The sequence below is a fragment of the Dendropsophus ebraccatus genome, chromosome 3 (genome assembly GCF_027789765.1).
Source record: "Dendropsophus ebraccatus isolate aDenEbr1 chromosome 3, aDenEbr1.pat, whole genome shotgun sequence".
Taxonomy (NCBI): domain Eukaryota; kingdom Metazoa; phylum Chordata; class Amphibia; order Anura; family Hylidae; genus Dendropsophus; species Dendropsophus ebraccatus.
Genome location: NC_091456.1, coordinates 143,885,699 through 143,913,287, shown reverse-complemented (window position 1 = coordinate 143,913,287; position 27,589 = coordinate 143,885,699).

Genomic DNA, 27,589 nt, shown 5'->3' with positions numbered 1-27,589 from the left:
CCACCCAGGACCACCCTTCTCCTATACACCAATACCTTGCCAGTGGTTAAGGTTTGGTAGAACCGTGAAAGATGGGTAAAGTTGTGCAGCTTCAAAGTGCTGATGATCTAGGGGGAAGGGACCTGCTCTCATCCAACTACCTTTCCAACCAGCTATAATCGGGCTTCCACACCACCACTTTACTGACACAACCTTAACCAAAGCCACCAATGATCTACTAACTGCAAAAACCTAGCCACAATACTCTTTCTTCTGTTGGCATTGTAGACTTGGCACTCTTGTGTATCCTTTCATACCCCACCAACCTAACATTGGTTTCTCCCATTGACACAATGTACTCTTACTGACAGTCTTTTCACCCATATTCTTCTTTATCTATACTTGGAACAAACCATAGAATCCTACAACTTTAAGTTTCCCCTTTACTCTAATGACACTCAAATTTACCTCTTCAGTCCAAATGTCACCTCTCTGCTCGCCATGCCAATGTCCTTCTTCTTTACCTCCGACTTTCTAAAATTCCACATGAAAAAAGCCTAATTCATCATATCCCCACATCGTTCTCAACTTGCCAACCCCAATGATCAATTATAGCCTTTCTCCAGTTCCATAAGTCCAGTACTTTAGGATAACTTATGACTCTGCCCAAACCACCAATCCAAGCCCTTGCCACCATCTGCTGCCTCCACTTCCCCCAAAAATTCTTGAATCTGCTCTTTTCTGAACTTTGATTCAACAAAAATGTTAGTGTATTCCCTTATGATCCCCAACAGGGACTACTTTAACATCCTTCTCTGTGGCCTGCCATCCAACACTATTGCACCATCCTTCAATCTGCTGTGCGTTTAATTCATCTCTTCCTTGGCCTCTCCCTTCCAGCAAGGGATATGACCAGTTGTGTCCCTCTGTCTTCATTCCCCTATTCTTTAGAGTGTAAACCCTTGTGGACAGGGTCCTCTCTCTTTCTGTAACAGTTATCTATGTACTTGTAGTTAATGACGATTTACAATGCTTCCATCTTCATGTTTGACCCTGATGCAATAACTTAAATTCCTGATGTTGTTCTGGATTATAAAAAAAGAAAAAAAAAATGTTTCAATAAAAAGTACAACTACTGTCCATGGGCTGCATCTAATATTCAATTCATGTTTATTCAAGTGAATTAATTAAGATCTGCAATGCCAAACACAGCGACAAGAGTTACTCTGTTAAAAAAATGCATATTGATTTATAGTCCTCAATAACCTCCTGACATTGGCATTTTTTTTACTTTGTCTACTGGTTTCATTATGCATTTATTTCCCCTTGCTATATAGGTTGCCAGCATATTCCTCAGTAAATTGCCACCATTCACATCAGTCCCTGTCCCCAATGGGCCATGCATTCTAATGGCCAGAGAGACACACTCTCTGGCCAATGTCATAGAAAGCGAAGCACCCTATCAGTATTGTTTTCTAGGAGAATTAGTACAATGATGTGTCAGGAATACATGCATTTTGTAAGCTATTTTCCTGAAAGCCTTAAATTAGCTACGCAAACTATTCTAGATTCAGTAACGCTTTGTAGATTATTAACAGATCAACAGCGGCAACAGATCAACAGCAGAGCAGCGGTATATAGATTGTTATAATACTAGAAACAACTGGCACTATGATATGTTACAAGAAGATCTAAGTTTTGGCTCACACCCCACCCATCTCCTGTGGGTCTTTTAAACAGGGTTTAGTTGGACCCTTTATGTCCAGTTGAAGGCTTAGTCTTAGCCCAAGAAAGGCCAGTGTTCGGAACCATCTCTTTCTAAGGTCACCTTAACATGGTGAGATAATACTTTCTATTAGATCAAGTGGTTTGCGAAGAACCTAATCCGGGCACTTGCAGGTTGCTGTTGCGCTTTTTCTGTTTGTGTCATCAGGCACGTCAAAAGTTATTGATCACAGCGGGTCTCACTTCAGAGACCCACTGTGATCAGGAGATATAGTTTGGGAGACAGCAATGCATTCCCTGGCTATATCTCCGTAATGACTAATTCCGACGATGGAAGTCTATCAGGCTACGTTGTCGGAATTAGTGGACAGCCAGGGAGTACATCACGTTGATGTCTCGCTTTCTCCCCAACTATATCTCCTTATCACAGTGTGTCTCTGCAGTGAGTCCTGCTTCGATTAATAACTGTTGACATGCCTGATGACATAAAAAGCAAAAAATGGCCAGCACTCCAGTACCACTGTTTATACTGTGCAGGTTCAATGCGAGGCTAATATACAGACAAAAACAGAAAAATGCTACAGCAACATGCAAGTGGCAGGCCTTATCGTATATACTCCGCCTGTTGTACACATGATAAAAACCTGTTCTAAAGATTCTTAAAAATAAGGTTCTTAGCAAACCATTTGATCAAATAGAGTCTACTACCTTGCCATGTTAAGGTGACATCAGAGAGATGGTTCCTAACACTGGCCTATTTTCGGCTAATACTAAGCCTGCAAAACGTGGCTTAAAGGATCCAACCATACTTTGTTAAAAAAAAACACCCACTGGAGATGGGTGGCGTGCAAGCCAGCAGGAGGTGGCCACACGCCCAACATATCAGACAAAAAGTTAAAAAAAAAATGGCCAGCACTTCATCATGACTGTTTAGTTGATCACCAAAGGTTGCACACTGCTGTGGCTAATATGAAATGTCATATGTTTTTAATGACAGTAACTCTTTCATAATTAATCACATTTTGGAGCTTGTGGTAAAAACTGTCAGCACCCAATAGTGGCTTTATAAGATAACTGGACCAGAAGCCCCTGTGATATAGGAATGAAGTCCATATTTCCACCTTCACACAGTTTACATTTAGTAATTTGTTTTTCAGTTAAAACCAGTAATAACTTTTAAAAAGTCTTCAAACAATCTTATCACAATAAAAAAGTTGTATTTTCAAAATGCTAATACTGCGTTAACTGACACCATAAATGATCTAGTGTTTATAGGGGCAACCCAACGATCCTAACTGTTTGCCACCAAGGAAGAGGATTAGTGGTAATGTTGAAATTAAACATGACTGAACCTTTCTCCCCCAGAGGTATCTGACAGTAACTCACATGTGTGAGTTTATGGCTTTGTTGGCTGCTGCAGTTTCAAAAAGGTGCCCTCTATGTAATGGTGGGTGCAGAAGTAGGATATCTTATCAATAGAGATGAGCCAATCTACAGTATTAGCAAAGCAAAGTGCTTTGTTACGCTCGGCCATTGGCTTGTCAGGTGGCTGCCTTTGAGCTTTGCTCTGGGTCCATGGAAAAGGTGCATGCAGCCCTGGGAGAACTTTCCCAGGATTGTATCCAGCTTTTCCTGGCACCCAGAGCGCAGCAAAGTTCAAAGGCAGTCACCTGACAAGCCAATGGCCGAGCGCAACAAAGCACTTTGCTTTGCTAATACTGTAGATTCATCTCTACTTATCAACATTAAACCTTAGTGCTTTGCAAATATCAGTCTTCGCATTCACTTCAAGGACTGGTAAAATAGATTCGAAAGAAAATAAAAAGAAAAAATACATATGATGGATCTTGGGCACATAAAACAAATGTAACAAAACATTTGTAAAAGTGTGAAATGAAGTGTATATGCATAGTATGTATACATGCCCTCATCATCTCCCACTTGGGCCAATCCAGCACCCTCCTCTGTGGCATTCCACTTAAAGGTGCCTATACACCTTTAATAATGGCAGCAGTTATATGTCCCCTCCCCTTCACGTTGGGGTAAACTGCTGCCAGACAGCTCTGGTGCCATGTCCAGCGGACTGTAGTATAAAGTGTATGGATAACTAAACACTCCCTTCAACTCTTCCTTAAAGGCCCTATAACACAAAGCGATTATCGCCCATTATGGCACATAATTGCTTTTTGTAATAAAAGGCAACGATCAACCGACATGAGTCAGCTGATCGTTGTCTTTCAACATGTTGAAAGTCAAACAAGGTGGAGAGCAAAGATCTGCTGCCGTCGCTATGTGTAATTGGAGCAGCAGCGGCAGACCGCCGCTATCTTTTATGGGCTTGTGTAATAGTGAAGCGGTGAACAGGTTGGTGCTTACTTGCTCCCGGAGATTGCTCAGTGTAATAGGGGCTTAACTTTGCTGCCTAATTAATTGGAAGGTTTTAGAAGGTCAAAGACATCTGAGGATCTGACTGCCCAACTGTATGAACACAATAATACTTTCTTAAGTGCAATATGTGAATGAATACAAGACCTTGATGTCATCTTGGCCCACAGGTGACACCTCTCCTTTACCCTCTCTATCCCCACTCCTTTCATCTCCCTTCCCTCCACAACTCTTCCCTCCCACTTTTTCTTCCCTCCTTCCTTCTTCCTTCTTCCTTGTTCTTTTCTACCCCTCTACTAGCCCTTCTTTTTCAGATGACTGGCTTGAAAAAAAGAAAAGAAAAAGCTGATAACTGCCAAGGTGTGCAGAGTTTTTTTTTTAATAAGTTATGATCTATTTGATATATCTCTTTCCATTATTAAGCATTTTTCCTTTTTCCCCTCATCTAAAAGATACAAACATGCATTGTGCAGACATATACCCATATGTTTGGATCCATCTGCCATTGAGTGTAACAAATAATGCTTCCTCCAGGATCCTGTTTTCTTTTTTACAGGGCTAAATAGCATTACAGGCCTTAAGATTGAGGCATAAAAAATTACCAGTTGTTTAAATGTCAGACATCTGACAAAAGTACATTCCTCTGGCATGCATTTGGCCAATACAAGATATACAGCTACAAACCTCTTTTCATACAAACATGAAATTATGAAAAAGCCAGCTAAAAAGGTACATTTACAGGGAGTATTCAACCATATGTGGTTGTCGGGATATTTATATCAGAGCATTGCCCATGTCATCAGAAAATGACCTATAGTTTAAATCAAGTTTTCATGTTTAATATATATTTTTAAGAATTCACATTTTGTAAATCTTCAGTTCTAATGTCTTCAGAGACTGATGTTTCTGAAGAACATGCCCATTTGAAGTTGAATAGGCAATGGGTTCAGATGGTGTCCATCCTATTGTTTTTAAAGAACTCTGATCTGTAATTGTTGCCCCTGTGACGGATCTGTATAACAGGAGATGTTCCTGATAATTGGAGAATGGCCAATGTTCTATCCATCCACAAGAAGGGTAGTAGAGAAGAGCCCAGTAACTACAGGCCAGTTGGCTTAACAACTGTAGTAGTAAAAATGATGGAAAAGCTTACCTGTCCGTGCTCCCCCCAGTGTCCTGTTGCAGAGTATCCTTTGTGCAAAAGTGTGCAATAGGGTTGATATTCCTGGAGGTGTCAGTAATATGGAAAATGATTTAGCTTTACTAGATAAGTGGTCAAAACAATGAAAACTGCAGTATTTATTTCTATCATGAAAAAGCAGTTTTAAGATCTCGCTCTGTCTTTATGGTTTTCCTATGGAGAGAGAAAGTAGAGCCAGCAAAACAGGACAATAAAGAGTTAATTTACATTCACATCACAGGCTCTCTTCTCTGACAGTCCCCACTGACCTCTCTGACCTCTGAATAGCACTGTGAATAGCTCCCACGCTAAGCAATCCTTAGTTCTCCGCTCTCAGCTGCCCGCTAATCTCGCTCCTTCCCCCTCTCCATAGACCAGACAGATCAGACTAATGAAAAAAACAATCGAGATTTCCTGATTCTGAGCAGTGGATGACAGAAAGGAGAGGAGGGGGGGGGGGACATGGGAAAAGGCTTTTTACATGCAGATAATGGCATATTTGGCTAATAAACCCAATTACGAAGTTTCTTAAAGCGACTCTGTACCCACAATCTGACCCCCCAAACCACTTGTACCTTCAGATAGCTGCTTTTAATCCAAGATCTGTCCTGGGGTCCGTTTGGCAGGTGATGCAGTTATTGTGCTAAAAATTTACTTTTAATCCTACAGCGCTGTGTCTAACGGTCGGGGCTTACATTTGTATATGCATTAGGCTGGCACTACCTTTCTGACCCTCCTCCCCTCCCTCCTTATCATTAGGAATGCTCGAATGCTCCAGGCAGATTGCTTCCTATTCCCCACCTGTGTGCATAATGAACATGGGCTGGATCGTTAAGACACCTGTGCAAAGCTCAAACAGCAGTAAATGTTCCTGGATCATTCCTAATGATGAGGGTGGGGAGGAAGGACGGAGAGGTGGTGCCAGCCTAATGCATATACAAATGTAAGCCCTGGCCGTTAGACACAGCGCTGTAGGATTAAAAGTTGTTTTTAGGAGATTGACTTCCTCACCTGCCGAACGGACCCCAGGACAGATCTTGGATTGAAAGCAGCTATCCAAAGGTACAAGTGGTTTTGGGGGTCAGATCTACAGTAAGTGAACGTAAACCTGCCTGGGATAAACATATAGCTATCCTAAGACTGTAATACAGAAAATAATAGCAGAGTAGACTAAATGGATCAGGTGGTCTTTTTGTACCAACAATCTTTTCTGTTTCCATATGATTCCTGCTTTCCTGCTTGTGTTGCATTAACTACATTCCAGGTATAATACAGAGGATGGTATGTTACTATTACAGAATTGCTATGTGCAATCTACAATAATAGTTATGAACAAACCATCAGTTAGTAAATTTTGAGTAGGTGTTTAAATGGCAGATGTCAGCTATAGATCACTGGCATTCGATGTAAGACAGATTGCTCCTTTGATCATCATACGCAGATGGGCAGAACTACTTTTATAGACCCTAATGTCACAAAATGCTGGATGCCAAAGTCGAAGAGTTTGGTTCTCAGTGAGGAAATCAACATGAATTTCATAGTGTTTTACTATTGTTACATTAGCTATCTATTAACTGTTTGTACTATTTTCATCTGGCAATAAGGCAAAGCTGTTTGTGTCCAAAAGTTACGGATATGGAAGAGATTACATTATATGTATGTTGCTTGTTCATTTCCTGAGTAATGTATTTACCCTTGTTCATGTCAGATCATGTTTCTATATATTCTATGCTACATTCACATTATTAGAATTACTGTCACAGCTATGGTGGTGAACCGTGCTCTTGGCCACCACCTCACCCACTTCTCTAGCCCTAATTCTCAGGCGGATGCTTGAGTCCACGTGCAGGGGCCCAGTGCTTTCCGACCCCCCCAAGTGCCTCACCTTTCCCTGCCCCATTCTCCTGTTCCTCTGCACAGCAGAGTCCCACCTCCTAGGCCGCAGGCACGCTGGGTGCTCTAGATTTAAAAGACCAGTGTGCCCTTAACTGGCTGCAGGCTGCAGCGGTTTCCTATTTTAAGAAGCATGCACCAGAATTCCCTGTTGAAGCCTCTGTATGCTAACTCCTAGTGTTGTGGTCCTAGCTCTCCTGCTTGCGATTCCTACACGTGACTCCTGCCCATGGTTCCTGCTTTCAGTCCGTGGGCCCTGCCGGTGCTTCCTGCTGTGTGCCTGTCTGCTGTCCTGTCTACATGTATCCAGCTGCACCTTGCCCACGTCTGCTAGCAAGCCAGGGGTAGCGACCTGGGGTTTGCCTGCTGCAGCAAGTCCATCCCGCTTTGCGGCAGGCTCTGGGAAAGACCAGCGGCCCCTTAGACTCCACTCCACTAGCGTTGGTCTGGTGGATCCATGACTCCAGTCTTTACAATTACATTGTGCTATAAATTCTATGCATTCTGTAAAGAATAAATACCAATGTATAGGCAGAGGGGTTGTTGCTAGGCCCATAGACTTTAATGGGCTGGTCACGTTTTTTAGTCCTGCACAAAATGCACATATGTTTGAGAACAGGACCTTGGCATGTTTGTCTATGCCATAGGTCTACCTGTGTCCCTTCAGCTTTTGCAAAACTACAATTGGCTTTGGCTGTCCAGACATGATGGGAATTGTAGTTTTGCAACAGCTGGAGGGCCGCAAGTTTGACACCCTTGGACTACGCCACTTTCCTACTCCTTAAGTAATTGTGCTTGGATACAGCAGATTTTGCCAGCAGAGACGTCTCAGAAGGTAGAAACTTAAGGATTCCCTGCAGTGAAGTCCAGATGCCTGTTCACGGGTAAAAACAGAGGGTTGCTTAGACTCTGCTCCTCAATCTTGCCCAACCCAAACTTGTAGCAATCCAGGGGATTCACATCATCTGCCAAGTAGGCCTTCATATTAATTATAGCTTTCTATCAAGATACATCTTGGACCTACCAAACCAACAAAGTAACTTATATAAAAAGATCCTGTGAAGCACAAAGACCAGATTTAAAAACACTAAGAACACAATATTCACTTGTAGTATTGTTTCGTGTCACAATTTCTTTAAGAATGGTATCCGTCTCTTATAAAGTCATTTTATGGTCCTTTGTACTTTCTATGGCACATTCTTGAATGTTGCCCATTAGTGGCCCCTTGGCTTTCAATAAGTATGCTGCTTTTTAAAAAGAAAGACGCCAAGATGAATTTACAACACTCCATTGTTATCACATAAATCTATAGAAAGCTGTAATAGTTATAAACGATGAAATAGCAACAAAAGCAACAAAGTTTTCTGAGAATATATAGATGTGCTGCTATACAACTGGTATTTTGTAAAGTTTTGGGGGGAAATGAGACTTCAATCTGTTATAGAATGGTATTCGGTTATATTTCATTAGACTTCTTATATAACATGCTCTATATCTGTGACAAAAAGCATATAATGGAAAAAAATTAAAAACCCATCATTATGTTTGTATGTGTTTTTTTCGTTGTATTGTTTCCTCTATCCATTGTTGCAGTGTAGTATCTACATTGTTACAGTTCAAGGCTGTTATCCCCATGAGACATACTGTAGCTTCCTATGTCATGGTGCTTTCCTTTTTTTTTTTTTTTTTTTTTATTTAATTGTTAGTTGTCAGGTGTGCACCATTATGTATAAATAGGTTGCCCCACCATTATAAGTTATCCACTATCTTCAGGATAGGGGGTACCTATTTGATTACAGGTAGTTGGACTGCTGGGAGCCCCTGCAGGCTCAAGAAAGGGAGAGTCTCTAGTGAGAATAGTGTGGCAGTGCACAGGCATTACCACTGCTCCATGTATTCTCTAGGGAAGCCACCAAATACTCAAGTGCTCTACTCAGTCTTTCACAGCATCTACAGAAAACTAACACACCTGTTTGCCACTTCGTTTCAGCAGGAGAATCTAGTCCCTGTTCTTGAGAGCACAGGAGATATAACTCCCGAGGATAGAGGATAACTTCTAATTGTAGGATAAACTTAACTCAACCTTGGATAGAAAATATTTTTTAAATACCCCTCTCCAGTCTATCCTGAATGCTACATTCAGGCTTATCTTCCTCTCAAGCCGTTACACTGACGTCTCCCCCCGTGCCAGTCACTGCACTGGTTACCCATTAAATACAGTTCAAACTCCTCACCCTCACCAATAAAGTTCTCCACAACTCTGCCCCTCCATACATCTCCTCCCTCATCTCCACCTACCATCCTTCCCGTGCTCTGCGTAATGACCTAACGCTAACATCTTCCATAATCAGAACCTCACAATCCCGCCTCCAAGACTTCTCTCGTGCTGCACCAGTTCTTTGGAATGCTTTACCAAAAGGCTTTAGACTTATCTCCAACTCCAACAGTTTCAAGCGAGCTCTAAAGACACATCTCTTTAGGCGCGTTTATAACATTCCCTAATTTTGTCTTCCTCTCTACTATCCCTTCTCCATGGTGCCATGTACTTACTTTCTACCTGAAACAAGACAACGGCGTTTGACAGGCACGCCCAATCACCTACAGGCACTTTGCAACTATGTACAATGACTGAAACATTGGAAAAATTAAGCACTTAATGCCTCTTGTGTCACCTCCAGTCATCCTAGTCTGTAAGCTCTTGTGAGCACATCTCTGTTTGTATCATTATTTTATTTTATTTATTGCATAATGTATTATAAATATTACCTGTTTTGTAGTTATATATTTTAAAAAAAGCGCTGTGGAATTTATTGGCGCTATACAAATAAATATTATTATTATTATTATTTTAACATTGCAAATGCATCCAGTGCTCCCCCTTTTGAGAGAGCATAAATGATAGTTGGGAGCCGAGATAATAAAGCCTTAAATCTGGCAGCAAAAACCCTTCCTTTTTAACATGTGGGCAGAATTGCAAATACTTTAGCCTGACCCTCTTCCTTTCCAGATCATTTATAGGCGCTCGATTGTTTTAAACAACTGATGGCATAACCAAATTGGCGCTGCATATAAAAAAGTTGATCTGGGGGAGTACTATCATCTTGATCAATACTAATCTGCCAGCCATCAATAGTACCATTTTCCCCCATATTTTAACTTTACTTTCCATTTTTTTCAGCATTGGAAGGAGATTATACTTAGTGAAATCTAGAGGATTTGTTGTGACCTGCATTCCAAGATACCCTAGCCCTTCCTCAGGGAAAAGAACTTTAAGACCACTTTCCAGTTCAGCCATAGCTCTGTTCGGGGGTAATACTGATGACTTGGTCCAGTTTATCTACAGCCACATGGGAGCTGGGTTGGAGGCCCTCCCATTTACCCCAATCCCAATCACTCTAGCCTGAAGTGCCTTGTACAAGGCCTGAACCATACCCATATATCCCTGACCCAGTCCAAAGCTGCTCAAAGTTTTCCACAGATAGGACTCAGTTGAATGCCTTAGTTGCATCTAGTGCAACCAAAGCATGGTTGGAACCTTCCCCTACTTGTATGTTAAGATATGTGCGCTTAATGTTATGGCAAACTGTATGACTGGGCATAAAGCCACTCTGATCATTTCAGATAAGATTGTTTATTACCCTTGTAAGTCTCCATGCCAGTAATCCCGAGAAGATCTTGTAATCAGTATAAAGTAACTAAATGGGGCGATATGCCTCCATTTCTAGCGGGTCTTTGCCTTTTTATTTGAATAATATGATGGAAGCACCTTCCATTGATCTAGAGAGTGCCCCATCTCGGCAAGAAGCATTTAGCACTTCAGGCAGAATGGGAAGGACCACGCCAGAAAACCCAAGATAAAATTCATAGGAGAGGTCATCCAGCCCCGGGGCCAAGTTACCGTATGTAGACGTCAAAGTGGACTGTAGTTCGCCAAGGTTATTGGTGCCTCAAGTAATTGTCTTTACTCAGCAGATAGCCTAGGGAGCTGCACTTTCATAAACAATTTGCTATATATGTCCTCAAGATTCGGGTTAATTGAGGCATCTATATCTAGAGATATGGTACTAGTCTAAAGTGCCGCACAAAGCAGTTACTCTAGGTACAATACATACTTCATTACCAAAAACTATAGCTCACACGGCTGGCCAACATATTACACCCAAATAAATGGACCGACATCACTTTCTGTAAGTGGGCGCTGATCTCGTAGATCAGCGCTCACTTAACAAGCTCATACACTGCCCGATAATAGTGTCACTGCGCTGTCCTGTGACTACAGACAGTACCAGGAGCAGACCAGAGCAAGCAGGATATCAGGGAGCATGGGCAGGTATGTAGGAGTTTATTTTATTTTTTTTACACAGTCACCAGCTGTTAGCTGTGCATTGCTATTACATTGCTATTAGTGATGCGCACCTGACGCCCGATGATTTTAGGTCTGGGCCTAAAGAACAATCAGCCGATGATTGTTTCATCAGGATCTCTATTAAACATAGCAATAATTGCTGAATCAGCCTTATTTGGCCAATTATTTCCCTGTGTAATAGGACCCTTTATCTCTAAATTAAACGTATCCTGAGATATGTAGTGTGAGATTATAAACATTTCACTCTAGTGACTCTTTGACAAGAGATATATCTGTCTATGGGTGGACACCCAGTGATTGTTATGTAAATGGAGTCTTTTCAGTGCTTACATAACATGTCAACATTGTGCTGAACTGGTTGCATGAGAAGTGCAACCCTTAACTAATGGAAAGGTATGGTTATCCACATGTGTAACAAGTATCAGTTAATTATAATAGTTACATTCAGACAAGATTTGTCAATTCTATGACCAGCTTAGATTTGACAAAAATTTTTAAAAAATTCTATTATTTATAGCTATAATAGACTAATGAACCTGAATCTAGACTATTTACTTAATAGTATTTCCTTAGATATATTAATATAAGGGCTAAGTAAATAAGCATTTTTGCGGAAAAAACTAAGTTAACGAAATATAAAATACTACGGGGAAAAAACCTTTTCATATTTTGAAACTGAACTTAAGCAGCGGATGATTTTGAATCATTGTTTATTAAAGTCATTGCTGCCCACTTTCCCATGTCTATCAAATTCAGCAACAAAACAAATTCAGTAAATCTTGTTTTATGTTCCCATTGAATGCACTGACAGGGGAAGGGTTAAGTGAGTGAGATGCCCTCACTCAAACACATCTTTTTTCCCTCTTACAGAAGGGTGCGGTGCTTGGCTTTATGCATTATGTACAATACAGCAGAGCAACGCGTCCCGACATGTGACAACAGATAATACAGAACATTGACTTCTGATTGCGTAATTAGATGCTGAGGACACAGAGAAATGAGTGACAGATTTTAAGAAAAATGTTGATGCATGCCTAAACAACAGCCAAAAAGACTCGAAAAGAAGTCCTGAGGAACATGAGAAACACAGACAGACACAAAGAACATGAAACATTCGGTTCACTTTGATATCATAAAAACAATGTTTGGAATAGGGTATATCATTACTAGGGATGGTCCGAACCTGCCGAGGTTCGGGTTCGTATGAACCCGAACGCTCGGCAGCAGATTCCCACTGTCTGCCCACTCCGTGGAGCGGGCGGATATAGCGGGAGTAACGCCTGGAAAACTGGGATACAGCCTATGGCTATGGCTGTATCCCAGTTTTCCAGGCGGTCCTCCCGCTGGATCCGCCTGCTCCACGGAGCGGGCAGACAGCGGGGATCATTACCAAGGGTTCGGGTTCGTACGAACTCGAACCGAACTCGATTCGGACCATCCCTAATCATTACGTATGTCCTAATGGTGGTCTTCTAATTGCTATAGGGCATACTGGTGTGTCTAGTTGATGGCACTAGAGCTATATCCACACTGTTGCCAGCTGTAATATACAGCCAATATGCAAATGCAATGCCCAGGATTGGAGATAAATCTGATCTGGACCACTTATCTCTTTAATAGCCTTGTACAATGTTAATGAAGTAGCTACTGAGCATGCACACTACTGGCTCATTCACTTAGAGACAGTGGTTGACCACTCATCAGATACTTATCACCTATCCTGTGGATTTTTCCTTCCTGTTTAAAATAAAAGTCTGTGAAAGAATTGTGTAAAATTGAAGCTTGACAAGGCATCTGTTAAGCTTTTCAGTTCATTCTTTTGAAAACGGATCTGATCAAAATTGTCTCCTGTAGGTGTTAATAGTGTGTAACAAATATTTTTTTCCTTTAAAAAGAATACTGTTTTTTACATTAAAGTGGTACCCAGCTATCTTTTTGGAGTCACCACAATGTTGTGACACAGGGCCAATTCTTAAAGCAATTATGGCCTTGCACACTGACCCTGCGGCCCAGATTTACTCAGCTGGCACCCTGTTGTGTAATAACAAACAGAACAAGTCAGGGGTGTCCCCTGTCCCCTCACAATATTTGTTATGGCAATCGAGCCACTGGCCCAAAGAATTAGGTCTGAACAGAGAATTAGAGGAATAGTAGTAAAGAGCAGAGAGCAGCGCATCACTCTCTTCACAGATGATATAATTCTATCCATGACTGACCCTGAAATCTCCTTACATTCAGTAATGGACACCTTGTCCGCATTTGGACAGGTGAGGTATTGTAAAATCAATTCATCAAGTCCCTGATCCTAGACATGGGCCTTCGTGACACAACAGTAATAAAACTAATAGTAGAATTCCCTTTTCAATGGGCTGAAGGATCAATTCAGTATTTGGGTATAACCCTTACATACCTGACAGCTAAATTAGCGCCTACGAATTTCAAGACCTTAATGACAACATAGCATATCCACGTCCAAAATAATGCTGTTGCCTAAGGTGTTGTATTATTTTAGGAACCTGCCCATTCACTTTTCACAGACCATGTTACACCGCATCCAGTCAGCTATAAGCTGCTATGTGTGGTCAGGCCAGAGTGGCCAGCATTCTGGGATGCCCTTATATAGCTTTGTATTATCTTTTTGCCATACTAAATCGGCTAAAACAGTGGTGGGTTAAGAGTAACAAAAGTTAGAGGAAGCCCTTATACCTGGTGGTGACTTACACTTTGGTTGCACTCTAGATTAACCTCGGGTCCTACACAGGCACTACCACCTACCCTTGCAGCGGGTATAATGCTGCGTTTGCAAGAAACGATAATTGGCCCGATCGTACGATTAACTATGTCGGAGTAACGATTTTTTTTCACAACAGTCAGCGTTTAGACGGTATGATATATCGTACGGAAATTCGCTCTGCGATGGTTTAGCAATCGCTTAAGCCTATCTCACACATTGGTTAAATCGGCGAACGACTGTTTACACGGAACGATCTGCCAATTTTTTGCGGACGACGAACGACGATTTTGGAACATGTTGTAAGATGAAAATGAACGATTTCTCGTTCGTCGTTTGATCGTTCGCAGCGTTTACACGTATGACTATCATTCGAATTCGATCGTTATTGTGCGAATTCGCACAATAATTGTTTTGTGTAAACGCAGCATTAGAGTGTTTAATAAGGAACTCATCAGACATACTCTGGTACCTACATGACTGCATAAAGTCCCTCTTTATGTTATGCATCATCTCATTTAAGATTCAGACTTCACTGGTTGGATATCTAAAGGGATTATGACCTTAGGTGCCCTATATGATATGCTGCAGTTAAAACGCTTGTTCTGACCTAGCCACCAATTATGGTATCTCTAACAGGGATTTCTATAAATTTTTGCAGCTAAGGCATTGCCTTCAAAGACTTAACGGTCCTGTGGCAGGGAAGTCCTGGAGATCTCTTGACCGTACGGGCAGCCCATAGCATATAGCAGCAGTCTGCGGCCGCCGGTCCTATTCCACGGAGCAATGGCAGCAGATCATTGCTATATAAGTCGTTTGTCTTTCGACATGCAACGATCAGCTGACATCGTTCATGTCGGCTGATCGTTGCCTTCTGCTACACAGGACAACTGTCGTCCGAAGAGGCCGGTATTGGCAGGAATATGGCTGATAATTGTTCCGTGTAATAGGGCCTTTACCTTAGCATATAGAACTTTATTTATGCAATAGGAGAATTAAGGGTTTGTGTCCAAATGGGAAACAGATCTGAAACATTTGTTTACACAGCAACAATGGTCTAATCCAAATGGACTAGCAACAAAGGTATCCCACTGTATAGGTCACTTAGAATCGTCACGTAAGTTACAGGTGGTATATGACCCCGTATAGGCTTGCACAGATTTTTCCTAATGTGTCCCCCATTATTTTGGCAGTGTGGTGATACGGTGGGGAATTTGTTGCTTATTTGGTGAAAGTGCCCACCACTTGTAGTGTTTGGGACAAGGATATGTAAATTTGTAGAACACCTGTTAGGTTACCTGTTACTCTGAGGGCCGAGCTTAGCCCTTTGTGTTGTGACACATGTTGTAGGACAACCCCTTACAGCCTGTCCTTTGGATAGTCCATCAATGTTTTAATAGCAAAGGCCTGAACTTAATGACTTGACAAATTCAAGGTGGACAATGTCTTTTTCATTCTTTTTGATACAGAAGTAGAGATGAGCATACCTTAATCTTTCTCCAGTCTGATTGTTCGGCATTTGAATACCGGTGGCTGAAGAAGTTGAATACAGACAGAGTCTAGGAAAACATGAATACAGCCATAGGCCATAGGCTGTATCCATGTTTTTTAGGCAGCCTTAGGACTCCATCCAATTTCTTCAGCCACCGGTATTCAAATGCCAAATGATTGGACTACAGCATGCTCATTTCTATACAGAAGTCTGTTTTTTATGGATTGGAAGCTCTAGATTCTTGGACATTTTCATGGTCTACTACTTTAGAGTTCCTGGTCTAGAAAGCGAACATACAAAGTCATGGGATCTCAAACTTGATTATAATTTCATGATAATATAGAATACAATACATTTTAAGATGTATTTAAGAATACAAAAAAAATATTAAGATGCTTCTGCAACATTAAAACAAAAGTCAATAAAGATTCATTGCATTACATATGGATGTTTTTGTCTTACTTAGTGTTTAGGGGTATTTGTAGGTGTTTGATTAATTTGTTAATTTGCATATGTGTGTTGTCGCTGGATTTGTAGGTGTTCATATATTTTAATATATTTGCAAATAACAAGATTGTTTCCATTATAAGCTGTTGAGATCTACTCCATGAAGTGTTTAATTAGTCTGATATGTTTATCCAAACCTTAAAATGACATTCAATTTTCAATAATACAAAAAACAATCCACCAATTAATAACACATTAGAAAACTATTTCATGTTTTCTTCCCAAACGTATGGTATCAGTTATTGAAATGTATCCGTTTATTATCATGATCTCTGTTTACTTTTCAGCCTGATGTCACTTTACATAATGATCTTCGGCACGTTTAATCAATGTACCATCATCTCAACGTGCACGATGCCTCATTAATTCAACAAGAAAGATTGAATTACTAGACAAGTTTACAAGCAGAAATGGGCAAGAAATGGAAAAGAAAGTGCAAATTGTTTGTGTTTAGCAAATAATTTTTTTGAAGTTTTCAATAAACAAATTATTGAATCAGAAAAACAGGTCTTCATAAAAACAACCCACAAAGAAGTTGCATTGAATTGCTGCATTTCAAAGGAGACCCAGACAAAAAACAAAAAAACAAAAAACTAATGGTAAGAACAGTGGGGGAAAAATAACAGTGTAGGTTTAATGCACAAAAAAAGTAATTTTCAGACATCAATTGAACACACAGTTCTGGTTAGCCCAAGGTAACAGACAATGTTAACATAAATGATTTCAAGCTATGAAAAAATGAGAAAATAATAATAAGGAAAAATGTAAAATTTAACAGGTTTAATGGGTGTAAATGTAAATAGGTTAAGAACGGTTTAGCTTTCAAACTAGAGATTAGCCAGGGACAACGAGTGACACTGTGTATGCCTCGTCCCTCAATGTACACGAGCAGTCACCTGTCATTTGACAGGAGTCCCTGCACCTGTATAACTCCTAATTGGATGTTAAATCAAATCCGATTTGATGAAATCCTCCCAAAATGAATTTTAAGAGGTTCTCTCTTTTCTATTTTCAGCCCTTTAAACCCTTGCCTCTTGAGCCTGTTTTGCCCCTAATGCCCGTGGCCTATTTTTCAATCTGACCTGTCTTTCTTTATGTAGTGATAACTCTGTAGTGCTTTTAACTATCGCAGTTTTTCTGAGATTGTTTTTTCGTGACATATTCCTCTTTATGATAGTGGTATACTTTGGCTGATACACTCAGTAGTTTTTTGTAAAAAAAAAAAACATTTGCGCAAAAATTGGAAAAATTTACAATCCTTTATATTCAAAATTCTCTTTTTCTGAGAAAAATAGTTATGTCACATGAATTTATTATTACTTCAACATCTACAATCTACAACATGTCTGCTTTATGATTACGTCATTTGGTGAACGTCCTTTTACTTTTTAGGATGTTAGAGGGCTTCGAAATTTTGCAGCGATTTTTCAAATTTTTTTAAAAATTTCAAATTCTGATTTTATTAGGGACCAGTTCAGTTCTGAAGTGGATTTGTGCAGCCTGTATGTAAGTTACCCCCATCAATCCCTCCACTGTAAAAACTGCACCCCTCAAAGTATCAAAAGTAGAATTTCATAAGTGTATTAACCCTTTAGGTGTTTCACAGAAATTTAAGCAAGTTGGAGGAGAAATTAAAAATTTTCATTTTTTTTGGCAGATATTCCATTTTAAACCATTTTTTTTTCTCTAACACAGCAAATACTAACTGAGAAATGGAACTCAATATTTATTCCCCATGTTTAAATGTTCCTAGAAATTCTCCATATGTGGCCGCAGTGCATCCCCTGACTCAACCACAGGCCTCAGACCTGACAGAAGCCTTGTGTATTTTTGGGGTCTTTTCTCATTTTAGGTTTTTTATAGCAATTATACCATGTCACAGAGGCCTTGCGGTGCCAAAATATTTGTGTAAGACAAGTTGACGTTTCCATCTGTACCAATCTGTACCATAGCTTTTTTCTATATTTTTAGATTAACAAAAATTGCATTTTGGTTAGTATTTTTTTTATGACATTAATCGGGGGGTATAATTAATGTAACAGGTTAATAGACGGGGTCATTACGAACGCGGCAATACCAAATATGTGTACTTTATTTATAGGGGATCATTTATAAAATGGGGATGGGGAATGTGTATACAGTGGTGCCTTGGATTATGAGCATAATTCGTTCCGTTTGTAATACAAATCCACTCTTAAACCAAAGCAAATTGTCCCATAAGACATTATAGAAATGCAGACAATTGGTTCCACACCCCAAAAATAATTATTTATTATTCTGAATAACATGTAAAACAGATGAAACAAGCATTCAGAAACAGCAGAATCTGTAACATTATAAGTTTCTGTACAGTAATGGAGAGGAGGGGAAACACAAGGACTGACAGAGACTGCAGGGAGCATGAAGGAATGTGCAGGACAGATGTGGGCACATAAATGCAGCACAACAAGAGTCCGTGGAGCCTCAGTTACGAGTCTCAAAACACGGGATAGCCAGATATCTCTAGCCTGTTGCCAACGGGGTGCCTCCATGATAGGGAGAGCACCACACCACCCTGATAAATAACCCCTTAAGTCCCACTCGGTTGCGAGTATTGGAACATAGACAGGGAAACAACAGGGTGGCCCCTTTTGTCAATGTCTAACTCAAGGTGCGAGTATTGCGATCATGACAAGGGCTTGCAAAGGCAGGCCTCCACCCACAGACAGCTGTTTCGGGGTATTTGCCCCTCGTCAGTGTGGAGTAGGATTCTGGCTAGTTGGGGCAATGACAAATCAACCAACAAAACACAGTAATCACTGAACTCAAGGAGAACAGCGAAAAAAAATTCCAATGAAGTACTCAATCAAGAGTACGGGGTGCCTCCATGATAGGGAGAGCACCACACCACCCTGATAAATAACCCCTTAAGTCCCACTCGGTTGCGAGTATTGGAACATAAACAGGGAAACAACAGGGTGGCCCCTTTTGTCAATGTCTAACTCAATACTCGCAACCGAGTGGGACTTAAGGGGTTATTTATCAGGGTGGTGTGGTGCTCTTCCTATCATGGAGGCACCCCGTTGGCAACAGGCTAGAGATATCTGGCTACCCCGTGTTTTGAGACTCGTAACTGAGGCTCCACGGACTCTTGTTTTGCATATTTAAATTTTTGGGGGCATCAGTGGAGACTCTTGATTGAGTACTTCATTGGAATTTTTTTTCGCTGTTCACCTTGAGTTCAGTGATTACTGTGTTTTGTTGGTTGATTTGTCATTGCCCCAACGAGCCAGAATCCTACTCCACACTGACGAGGGGCAAATACCCCGAAACAGCTGTCTGTGGGTGGAGGCCTGCCTTTGCAAGCCCTTGTCATGATCGCAATACTCGCACCTTGAGTTAGACATTGACAAAAGGGGCCACCCTGTTGTTTCCCTGTCTATGTTCCAATACTCGCAACCGAGTGGGACTTAAGGGGTTATTTATCAGGGTGGTGTGGTGCTCTCCCTATCATGGAGGCACCCCGTTGGCAACAGGCTAGAGATATCTGGCTATCCCGTGTTTTGAGACTTGTAACTGAGGCTCCACGGACTCTTGTTTTGCATATTTAAATTTTTGGGGGCATCAGTGGAGACTCTTGATTGAGTACTTCATTGGAATTTTTTTTCGCTGTTCGCCTTGAGTTCAGTGATTACTGTGTTTTGTTGGTTGATTTGTCATTGCCCCAACGAGCCAGAATCCTACCCCACACTGACGAGGGGCAAATACCCTGAAACAGCTGTCTGTGGGTGGAGGCCTGCCTTTGCAAGCCCTTGTCATGATCGCAATACTCGCACCTTGAGTTAGACATTGACAAAAGGGGCCACCCTGTTGTTTCCCTGTCTATGTTCCAATACTCGCAACCGAGTGGGACTTAAGGGGTTATTTATCAGGGTGGTGTGGTGCTCTCCCTATCATGGAGGCACCCCGTTGGCAACAGGCTAGAGATATCTGGCTATCTTGTGTTTTGAGACTCGTAACTGAGGCTCCACGGACTCTTGTTTTGCATATTTAAATTTTTGGGGGCATCAGTGGAGACTCTTGATTGAGTACTTCATTGGAATTTTTTTTTCGCTGTTCGCCTTGAGTTCAGTGATTACTGTGTTTTGTTGGCACATAAATGCAGCACTCTCTGTCTGGGGAGAGAGGGGTTACAGCTTTGGAGAGATTACCTCCACAGTCCTGTCCCCTGATGTGAGCCCCAGCCTGAGGTGGATCTGCTATGATTGGAAGTTGAGGGAGACTTCCTGGGTCAGAGTACAGAGCTGTAGACCCCGTTATGCAGACCCTGCCCCTCCCCTACTCCCCCTCCAACCCAGTATAGGGAGCTCTTAAACCAAAGCAATGCTCTTAAACCAAGTCACAATTTTGAAAAACTGTGAGCTCTTAAACCAAAACGCTCTTAAACCAAGGTACCACTGTATTTATTTATTTATTTATATTTATTTTAATTATTTATTTATTTATTCATGTATTCATTTATTTTATTATTAAATTTACTTGTTTTAATCAATTATTTATGTATTTATGTGTGTGTATGTTTTTTTGTTTTTTTTTTACTCTTCAGGTGAGATAGAGGGGGGGGGGAGCTGAGCGCACACATCGGAAGCGCAAAGTGCGGGGAGAGAGATCTGTGGGGAGGGAGGGGACGCACATCCGGGAGGGGGAACAGGCCGACGGGGGAGACCGAAGGGGGGCCAGGGGGAGGATCAGGCAGTGGAGGCGGGAGGAGGCAATGTGACACAGCCTCCTTCTGCTGCTCGATCTCAATTAGGGACAGCGGGGGGAGGCAGGGAAAGCATGACGTTTGGGAAACGTCATGTTGTAGGAACTACCTGCTTTACAGCAAGGGGTTAAAGTGATTCTGTATCCACAATCTGCCCCCCTCCCCTCAAGCCGCTTGTACTGTCGGATAGCTGCTTTTAATCGAAGATCTCTCCTGGGGTCCTTTCATCGGGTGATGCATTTGTCCTAAAAAAACAACTTTTAAACTTGCAGAGCTGTGTCAAATTGGTGTGGCCTTTTGTGTCAATCCTTCCCGCTCTCCGCATCATTAGAAATGCCCCTGGGCAGAATTTCTTCTACTCATCACTTGTCTGAACAGTGCACAGGTGCCTTAAAGATCAAGTACATATGCAGTGTTTAGACAAGTAATGATTAGGAGAAATCCTTCTAGGGGTGTTCCTAATGATGAAGAGGGCAGGGAGGAGAGGTTGTTGCATGCCTAGGGCACAGACACTCTAGGCCATACAGGACTGCAAGTTTAAATAGTTGTTTTTTAGGACAATAATTGCATCAAATGCAGAATGGACCACAGGACAGATCTTGGACTAAAAGCAGCTACCCGACAGTACAGCAGTTTGGAGGGGGCAGATTGTGGGTACAGAGTCGCTTTAAAATAAAAGATATATGCCACAGAATATCTCTAAACTATTTAACACATGACAACCAATTGTTGAAGGGCCATCACTATTGGTGATGCATCAAGATTGTGTCCTGTAATTAGCACCCATGTTCATGTGTTTCCCTGCAATGACAGAAAAACACAGCATACTGAAGGATCGTTAAGAGGAACTGAAGGATTGGTAACACAGGAATAATTTCAAATTGTATGATTCCATTACACTTATTTTTGCTGTTACTTTGCTATGAGTAGAATATTTCTTGTAGGGAATGGGCCTGCTAGCTTAGCAAACAAAGATGACTGTGTGTATGTAATAACTTTGCACCTGACCTGAAGATGGATCAGACTTTGCACTCTGATCACACAGAAGACAGTGGGGAGCAGTTTATGGTCTGCACCAAGCTTTCTTGCACCATGGTAATCTTTTTGCATTGATTACTTCCCATTGACTGCTAAATTAGAAAGTTAATATGAAGTAAAGGCTCCTTTAGATGGTCATAAAATTGGTGCATTTTACAGTCCATATTATGGCCACAATAAGCGGACTTCCCACAGTTCTACTGAAGCAGACGTCAGTATTGTTCTTTAGTCATTTCAGTTCAGTTTATTTCAACCACAGGAGGTCGAGGTGTTGTGAGAGTAATATTAAACTATGGCCACATTACTGCCATCGAAAGCAGCATTACACCGACTTATATGAGAGGTAACATGGTAAGATCCACTCATTATAGCTTTAAGTAAACTGAAAGAAAGTATCTTATTCACAAGTAATATATACTTTTAATTTTCACCACTGTAGCACACATAGCATTATCAGCACACATTATCAGCTTTGCTGAGGAGACTGGGACAGAGTCAGCAGAAAGCAAGGCGCATTAAATTAATACTGACTATGCTTTTTCCCTACCACTGTGTGTGTGTGGGGGGGGGACTATTCTCCAACACTCTGTGGAGACTTTTCTAGTCCACTGACAGTACCCTGCCAATTAGTTTTTATTCATTAGGCACCCCCACCCCACAGCAAAAACTATGCAGACAATGCAGGCAGGAAGTGTCTTCCAATTTACACCCATGAAAGTTTATAACTAGAAATAACTACTTTTTAAAAGCATAATAAACATTATTTCTCCTTTAGGCTCCGTTCACATGGAGTAAAACTGGCGGAGTTCCGCGGTGGAAATCTCTTCTGCGGAATTCCGCCAGCCTCTATGTTATACTGGGAGTCTATGGAAGGCTCACGCGCCTCCTCTCTCCACGCTGGAGAATGAATATGTCAATTCTTCAGCGCAGAGAGAGGAGGCGCGCGAGCCTTCCATAGACTTCCAGTATGAGACAGTTTTACTCCATGTGAACGAAGCCTTACAGACTTACATCTACTTAATGAAACTAAAATAACTTAACCACTTTAACCTGTTATACATGGTTGCATATATTAGATGAGCATCAGTCAAATCCATATCAGGCCCCGGCCTTCTATAAGACATATGAATAAGGGTTATTTTCTGATATGTTTCCAACATATGTTACTGTATTGCCATATACTGGCATAGGTTTCATTTGACCCCAATGTTACAGTGTACTTGCTACTACAAAAAAAAACTTTTTACATGCTGTAGAGACATATCAAAAGTTATGATTGGTGGGGGTCTGGATAAACAGACCCCTAACGATTGCTAGAACTTAAAGGGGTTGGCCACTTTATAATAAAATAGTTTAGTGTACAGTATTAGTAGGTCTACTCACTGTATATACTGACAGCAGCTCCCTGTGTACCTCATACAGCTAAAATCAGACTCCTCTCCTCCAGGCTGGGCTGTCCTGCTCTGTGGTGTTTTGGTCCGTATGATTGCTGACATGGAGGATCATGTGACCATGCCCCGCCCCCCATTGTCCACCACCGAGCCTGTATATGTCTATGGAGGACACAGGGGACAGGGCCTGGTCACATGCTCCTCCATGTCGGCCATTTTATGGACAGAAACAAAACAGAGCAGGGCAGCCCAGCCTGGTGAAGGAGAGTCTGATTTTAGCTCTAGGAGGTACACAGGGAGCTGCTGTCAGTATATACAGTGAGTACACTTACTAATACTTTGTACTGACCTATTTTACAATAAAGTGGTCAACCCCTTTAAGGAGTGTATTTTTGTCACATGCACAGAGCTGCCGAAAGAATGCACCTAGCATGCACTTTTCCTGGCTGTATCCATGCTTTCCAGAAATCCCTAGGGCAGAATCCAACTTCTCTAGCCACTGGAGGCCAAATTCCAAGCATACAATTTTAGAGAACGCTGCCAAATGTGAACAATTCAACAAATTTCCTCAGCACTACTCAAACCCATAGAAACACATGGTTCTATGACGTGTCCATAAAAAAATACTACTAGTGCAACAGAGGCTAAAAGAACACTAAGATGAATAGGGGCTGATAAATACAGTATACCATGTATGTGCCATGAGCATCCCCAGGGTATAGACTGTAAAGAAATATAAAAAGACAAAACAAAATGTGAAAAGAGCCTCACTGGTATTTGTATTAAGATGATGGACTCTCCACTACAGCACTAATATGGTGTATGTAGAGATGGCAATTACAGAAAAAAGAAAATCCTGGCAACAAATTTTTTAATGTCTCATAGCAAGTGTGGCTGGATGTGTTGCGCTGTATAGCCACATTAACTATTATGCACAAAAAGAAAAAGTCATTGTAAATTAAAGGGAATGTGTCATCAGAAAGTTACCTATTGTTTTAATGTTTTACATATTTTGAAACATTTTCAGTGATTTTTTTGCAATTTTACTTTTAACCCCTTGATGCCCGGATGTCTGGGTCAAATTGAAGCAATGTTCCTCTTCAGTTTCTAAGAGCCATAACACTGTAACAGTCGCGGCACATACCTCTTCCCGTGGCCGCGCTGCCTTCAGTGGCGGCAGCCGGGCACGTTCCTCAGTCTGCTCCTCCCGCATGGTCCTGCGTGTGCATCCCCGTCTCCTAGGGAGCGCACGGGCCGTCTCTGATTAAACTTAAAGGGCCAGTGCATCCCTAATTGGGTGTGCACATAATCACCTGCCTATAAAGCTGCACCTGTGCTCACATTCCCTGTTGGAGCCTCTACATGGTTCCCATTAGTGTGTGGCCCAGCTCTCCTGTATCCAGCCTGTGTATCCCGCCCTGTATCCTGCCTGTATATTCCTGCCCGTGTATCCTGCCTAGTGTTTCCAGCCATTCCCGGTTCCTGCCATCTGACTGCTGTCTCAGTTCCAGCCGAGCCTCCTGCCTACTAGTCTCCAGCTGCACCTCACCACTCAGTGCGCCATGCACATTAAGCTCCTGGCAAACCAGTTTACCACTGAGCGTTCCAAGGTGGCATTCGTTACCAGCCTCTTGGAGGAGAAAGCCCTGGCCTGGGCAAGCTAACCCCCGGACCTTCCTGGCAGCCAGCTCGAGCCTCATCTGCGGAGAATGCTTTCCTCAACCTGCAACAGGGGAACTCCTCTGTTGGGGAGTATGCGGTACAGTTCCGCACTCTGGCTGCTGAACTAGACTGGAATAACGCCGCCCTAGTGGCCACCTTCAAGAAGGGCCTTTCCAGTCGAGTGAAGGACGTGCTTTCCGGCCGAGACCTCCCATCTTTGTTAAATGACCTGATCCACCTGGCTACCCGGATCGATGTACGGTTCTCTCAGCGCGAGGAGGAGCTTCGGCAAGAACGACTGCTAAATCGTCTTCACCACGCGTTGTGCCTGGCTCCAGCTTTTCAGAGGCCTTCCGCTCCTGAGCCCTCGCCTGTATCGGAAGAGCCTATGCAGGTGGAGAGAGTGTGCCCGACTCCCGAGGAGAGAATACGTCGCCTGAAGCAGCATCTCTGCCTCTACTGTGCTGGTTCCGGTCATTTCCGCCACTGCAGCTCCATGCTCCCAACCTAGATTGGAAGACCGGTGAAATCTTACGTTGGGGTCCAGAATGCTCTGGCCGCTATCTGAAGACCCCCCAGGACTGGTTTTCTCTGTCTCCTCCAGGTTCCTCCAAGTCGCTACCTGGCCTTCCAACTGAATATCAAGACCTGGCAGATGTTTTCTCTGAAAAGGAGGCTGACCACCTCATAGGCCGTGTGATTGTCCCATAGATCTGCTGTGCCTCCTCGTGGTAGAGTATACCCGCTTTCTGTTACAGAGACTGAAGCTATGGCTGCATACATCAAAGAGAATCTGCAAAAAGGCTTCATTGGCAAGTCCACGACCCCAGCCGGTGCTGGATTCTTCTTCGTTCAGAAGAAGGACGGGTCCCTCCGTCCATGCATCGATTACTGGGGCCTTAACAAGGTGACAGTTAAAAATCGTTATCCACTGCCCTTGATTTCGGAGCTCTTTGATCGCCTCTCTTCGCATCTTCTCAAAGCTCGATCTGAGGTAAGCTTACTACCTGATCAGAATTCATGAGGGCGACGAATGGAAGACCACTTTCAACACCAGAGATGGGCACTTCGAGTATCTGGTTATGCCCTTTGGCCTATGTAACCCCCCAGCGGTCTTCCAGGAGTTTGTCAATGACATCTTCCGGGACCTTCTGTACATCTGTGTCGTGGTCTATCTGGACGATATCTTGATCTACTCCCCAGATCTGCAGACCCATGTAGGTCATGTACGAGAATTGCTGCGACGTCTAAGAGCCAATCGCCTATACGCCAAGTTACAGAAGTGCCTTTTTTCTATCAGTCCAACCTTCCGTTCCTCGGCTACACTATTTCTGACCGTGGTCTGCAGATAGATCTGGCCAAGCAGTCAGCAGTTCTCCAGTGGCCACGCCCCATCGGACTTCTAGCCATACAAAGATTTCTGGGATTTGCCAACTACTACCGGCAGTTTACACCCCACTTTTCCACCGTGGTCTCTTCAATTGTGGCCCTTACAAGAAAGGGTGCTGATACCAAGCAGTGGCCCATTGAAGCAGAACAAGCTTTTGCTAAGCTAAAGTCGGCCTTTGCTTCTTCTCCTGTACTGTCTCGCCCAGATCCCACCAGGACATTCTCCTTGGAGGTTGACGCCTCTTCAGTTGGGGCCGGGGCAGTCCTTACCCAGAAGGACTCATCAGGGAGGATTCGAACTTGTGGTTTCTTCTTTAAGACCTTTTCTCTGGCCGAGAGAAATTATACAATAGGAGACCGGGAGCTACTGGCGATCAAGTTGGCTCTTAAGGAGTGGCGTCACCTTCTGGAGGGGGCAAGGCACGCAGTTAACATCTTCACTGACCACAAGAATCTTCTTTATCTCCAGTTGGTCCAGCGACTTAATCCCAGGCAGGCCAGGTGGTCCCTATTCTTCTCCCGGTTTAATTTTGTCATCCACTGTCAACCAGCAGAGAAGAACGTGAAAGTCAATGTGCTCTCTTTGTACATCTGATTTTGTTGGTCAGGAGGATGCTCCTTGCCATATTATACCGCCAGACTGTCTGATGCCAGTGGCGACCTCAGCCCTTCGAAGTCTCCCTCCTGGCAAGACCTATATGCACCCAGCACTTAGAAGAAGGATTTTAAAATGTGGACATTCCTCTTTGGTCGCCGGACATCTTGGAGCCCATAAATCCCTGCAGCTAATCTCCCGTTACTATTGGTGGCCTAGCCTGTCCAGGGATGTCAGGGAATATGTGTATTCTTGCGTCACCTGTGCTCAGAATAAGACCTCTTGACTAAGACCTGCTGGTCTGCTCCAGCCGTTGCCAGTTCCAGACCACCCTTGGACCCACATTGGCATGGACTTTGTCACCGACCTGCCCTCATCAGCAGGAAACACAGCCATCTGGGTGGTTACAGACCGTTTTTCTAAAATGCCCCAGTTTGTGGCCCTTCCTGGTCTGCCTTCTACTCCTCATCTGGCCAATTTGTTTTTCCAACACATCTTCCGGCTTCATGGGC